The following is a 5,329-nucleotide window of genomic DNA, read 5'->3' on the forward strand; positions in this document are numbered from 1 at the left end:
ATTGCTTCTACTACTACAACTACTACTACTACTACTACTACTACTACTTCTACTACCTTTTCTACTACTACTACTACTACTACTACTACCTCTTCTACTATCAATGCTTCTGCCAGTAATACCACTACTACTACCACCAATATTACTACTACCAACAATACTACTACTACCAACAATACTACTACTACTAACAATACTACTACTACTACTACTACTACTACTACTACTACTACTACTACTACTACCACTTCTACTATCAATGCTTCTACCAGTAATACCACTACTACTACCACCAATACTACTACTACCAACAATACTACTACTACTACTACTACTACTACTACTACTACTACTGCTACTGCTACTACTACTACTACTACTACTACTACTACTATTACTACTACCGCCCCATAGCGTTACTTTCCTGTCTATCAAAAAGCTTTTGAATCAACCCTTAACCGGAAGATTCAAAAGCACCTTTCCACTTCTGACCTTCTATCTGATCGCCAGCAAGGGGCGTTCTGCTAGCGATCTTCTGGCTCTCTTAACTGAATCTTGGTTATCCTCTCCTAGCCGTTTCGGTGAAACTTTCTCAGTTGCGCTAGACATATCGAAAGCTTTCGATAGAGTTTGGCACAGATCTATGCTTTCTAAACTGCCCTTTTTCGGATTCTATCCTTCTCTCTTTCTTTATCTCCAGTTTCCTTTCCGGCCGTTCTATCTCTGCTGTGGCAGATGGTCACTGTTCTTCCCCTAAACCTATCAACAGTGGTGCTCCACAGGAACACCACTGTACCAACCCTCACATATGCAAGTGAAACGTGAGCCTGGAATGAAAGTCAGAGATCTAGAGTGCAGGCAGTGGAAATGAGTTACTTGAGGAGCGCTTGTGGTGTGAGTAGAATGGATGGAATGAGTAATGAAAGTGTGTACGAGCGTTTTGGAATGTGTCACGGTGGTGAAGGGAAGAAGTGTGGAGTGGTGGAAGAAGTCAAGCGACAGACTTTAAAGTGGCTTGGCCACATGGAGCGAATGGAGGAGAGTAAGATGACCAGAAGGGTGTATGTGAGTGAGATAGAGGGAGGAAATGCTAGAGGACGACCTCCAGTGAAATGGAGGGATAGGTTGCAAGAGTACGTTTGGGAGAGGGGGGAAAGATCTTTGAGCAGGATAGAGAAAGCTGGAAGCTCTTCTGCCGTGGCCATCCCCTGGTGGAAGCTCCTAGGAGCAGGCGTCGATGAAATGATGATGATGGTGAATATGTTCCACAGGGCTCTGTCCTATCACCCACTCTCTTCCTGTTATTCATCAATGATCTTTTTTCCATAACAAACTGTCCTATCCACTCATACGCTGACGACTCCATTCTACATTATTCAACTTCTTTCAACAAAAGACCCTCTCAACAGGAATTGCAAGCTCCAGACTGGAGGCTGCAGAACGCTTAACGTAAGACCTTGCTATCATTTCCGATTGGGGTAAAAGGAACCTTGTGTCGTTCAATGCTTCAAGAACCCAATTTCTCCACCTATCAACTCGACACAATCTTCCAAACACCTATCCCCTGTTCTTCGATAACACTCACCTGTCACCTTCTTCAACACTAAATATCATTTCATCCTCTATTAGCCGTTTCGGTGAAACCTTTGCTATTGCGCTGGACATATCAAAAGCCTTTGATAGGGTCTGGCACAAATCTTTGCTTTCCAAACTACCCTCCTACGGTTTCTATTCTTCTCTCTGTACCTTTATCTCCAGTTTCCTCTCTGACCGTTCTATTTCTGCTGTGGTAGACGGTCACTGTTCTTCCCCTAAACCTATTAATAATGGTGTTCCGCAGGGTTCTGTCCTATCTCCCACTCTCTTTCTGTTGTTCATTGATGATCTTCTTTCCAAAACAAACTGTCCTATCTATTCTTACGCTAATGACTCTACTCTGCATTATTCAACTTCTTTTAATAGAAGACCCACCCAACAGGAACTAAATGATTCCAGGCTGGAGGCGGCAGAACGCTTAGCCTCAGACCTTACTATTATTTCCGATTGGGGCAAGAACTTGGTGTCCTTCAATGCCTCAAAAACACAGTTTCTCCACCTATCCACTCGACACAATCTTCCAAACAACTATCCCCTATTCTTTGACAACACTCAGCTATCATCTTCTTCAACACTAAACATCCTCGGTCTATCCTTAACTCAAAATCTCAACTGGAAACTTCATATCTCATCTCTTACTAAATCAGCTTCCTCGAGGCTGGGCGTTCTGTACCGTCTCCGCCAGTTCTTCTCCCCGCACAGTTGCTATCCATTTACAGGGGCCTTGTCCGACCTCGTATGGAGTATGCATCTCACGTGTGGGGGGGCTCCATTCACACAGCTCTCTTGGACAGAGTGGAGTTTAAGGCTCTTCGTCTCATCAGCCCTCCTCCTCTTACTGATATCCTTCTACCTCTTAAATTCCGCCGCGATGTTGCTTCTCTTTCTATGTTCTATCGATATTTCCACGCTGACTGCTCTTCTGAACTTGTTAACTGCATGCCTCCCCCCCTCCCGCGGCCCCGCTCCACACGACTGTCTACTCATGCTCATCCCTACACTGTCCAAGCCCCTTATGCAAGAGTTAACCAGCATCTTCACTCTTTCATCCCTCACGCTGGTAAACTCTGGAACAACCTTCCTTCATCTGTATTTCCTCCTGCCTACGACTTGAACTCTTTCAAGAGGAGGGTATCAGGACACCTCTCCTCCCGAAATTGATCTTTCTTTCGGCGACCTCTTTTAATTCTTTTTTGGGAGCAACGAGTAGCGGGCTTTTTTTTTTTTAACATTTGTTACCTTTTTTTTATGCCCTTGAACTGACTCCTCTGCTGTAAAAATAAAATAATAAATAAATCCTTGGTCTATCCTTAGTTCAAAATCTCAACTGGAAATTTCACATCTCATCTCTCTCTCTAAATCATCTTCCTCGAGGTTGGGCGTTCTGTATCGATTCCGCCAGTTCTTCTCCCCCACACAGATGCTTTACGTATATGGAGTATGCATCTCACGTGTGGGGGGGCTAAACTTACACAGCTCTTCTGGACAGAGTGGAGGCTAAGGTTCTTTGTCTCATCAGCTCTCCTCCTCTTACTGATAGTCTTCTACCTCCTAAATTCCGCCGCCATGCTGCCTCTCTTTCTATCTTCTATCGATATTTTCATGCTGACTGCTCTTCTGAACATGCTAACTGCCAGAAGTGGGCGCGGTACTGAAAAATCAGTAGTGTGGTTGCGGTAGTGTGGTACTTTGTCCGGAGTAGTGCGGTTGCGGTAGTGCGGTCCCATTTTTTCTCTTTCCCAGTGCGGTACGCGGAGTGCGGTACTGCGGTACCGGTAGTCACCAGTCAATAAAAATAAAAAAAATACTTCAGTGCCTATCCTGGCAATCCATTGGCTAACTAATAACTTGTGAGATCCAAAAAAAAAATAAAGGAGGACTGGGGAAAGGAGAGAGGGAGGTAAGGGAGGAGGAAGGGGGGGACAGGGGAGTAGAAGACGGGAAGGGGAGGAGGTGGAGGGAGAGGAATGCAACTTTCCGAGGGAGGAGAGAGGGGACAGGGACGGGGGGAGGAGGAGATCAGCGTCATGTGAGAGAGGAAGGAAGGAAGGAAGGAAGGAAGGAAGGAAGGGTGGTGCAACAGCTGCTGTAGCACTAGCCAGGGAGGAATGATAGGGAGGATATGGGGGAGTGAAGGGGAAGGGGAGGAGGGTAGGAAGGGGAGGAATTCTCCGGCGTTTGAGCGAAAACGAAAGATTACTAATATAGGAAAGTCATGACGGGAACAGTGAAACATTATTCAAACTGTCCAACGCATTAAGACAAAACACATCAACTGCAACTGGTAATAGCGAGACCTCGACCGTGGGAAAGCTCTAAGCACTGGCGTTTCAGGCCTCAGCGAAGAAACCACGTGGAAATTTCAACGAGGAGGTAATAATAATGATAATAATAATAATAATAATAATAATAATAATAATAATAATAATAATAATAATAATAATAATAATAATAATAATAATAATGATAAAATATTATTATTATTTTTATTATTATTATTATTATTATAATCAATCAGTATTGGTCTTGGCTACATTGAAGAGAGAGAGAGAGAGAGAGAGAGAGAGAGAGAGAGAGAGAGAGAGAGAGAGAGAGAGAGAGAGAATGATAAACTAGAGAAGTTGCAATGAAGTTTAAAAACAGATATAGTATGTAGTATTTTTTTTTTTTTTTACAACAAAGGAGGCAGCTCAAGGGCACACAAAAAAAAGAAAACAATAATAAAAAAAAGCTCGCTACTCGCTGCTCCTAAAAAAGAAACAAAAGAGGTGGCCGAAAGCAAGATCAAATACGGGAGGAGAGGTGTCCTGATACCCTCCTCTTGAAAGAGTTCAAGTCGTAGGCAGGAGGAAATACAGATGAAGGAAGATTGTTCCAGAGTTTACCAGCGTGAGGGATGAAAGAGTGAAGATGCTGGTTAACTCTTGCATAAGGGGTTTGGACAGTATAGGGATGAGCATGAGTAGAAAGTCGAGTGCAGCGGGGCCGCGGGAGGGGGGGAGGCATGCAGTTAGCAAGTTCAGAAGAGCAGTCAGCGTGGAAATATCGATAGAAGATAGAAAGAGAGGCAACATTGCTGCGGAATTTAAGAGGTAGAAGACTATCAGTATGAGGAGAGCTGATGAGACGAAGAGCCTTAGCCTCCACTCTGTCCAGAAGAGCTGTGTGAGTGGAGCCCCCCCACACGTGAGATGCATACTCCATACGAGGGCGGACAAGGCCCCTGTATATGGACAGCAACTGTGCGGGGGAGAAGAACTGGCGGAGACGGTATAGAACGCCCAGCCTCGAGGAAGCTGATTTAGTAAGAGATGAGATATGAAGTTTCCAGTTGAGATTTTGAGTTAAGGATAGACCGAGGATGTTTAGTGTTGAGGAAGGTGATAGCTGGGTGTTGTCAAAGAATAAGGGATAGTTGTTTGGAAGATTGTGTCGAGTGGATAGGTGGAGAAACTGTGTTTTTGAGGCGTTGAAGGACACCAGGTTCTTCTTGCCCCAATCGGAAATAATAGTAAGGTCTGAGGCTAAGTGTTCTGCAGCCTCCAGCCTTGAGTCGTTAAGTTCCTGTAGGGTGGGTCTTCTATTAAAAGAAGTTGAGTAATGCAGAGTGGAATCATCGGCGTAGGAATGGATAGGACAGTTCGTTTTGGAAAGAAGATCATCAATGAACAACAGAAAAAGAGTGGGAGATAGGACAGAACCCTGTGGGACACCACTGTTAATAGATTTAGGG

The sequence above is a fragment of the Eriocheir sinensis genome, chromosome 48 (genome assembly GCF_024679095.1).
Source record: "Eriocheir sinensis breed Jianghai 21 chromosome 48, ASM2467909v1, whole genome shotgun sequence".
Taxonomy (NCBI): domain Eukaryota; kingdom Metazoa; phylum Arthropoda; class Malacostraca; order Decapoda; family Varunidae; genus Eriocheir; species Eriocheir sinensis.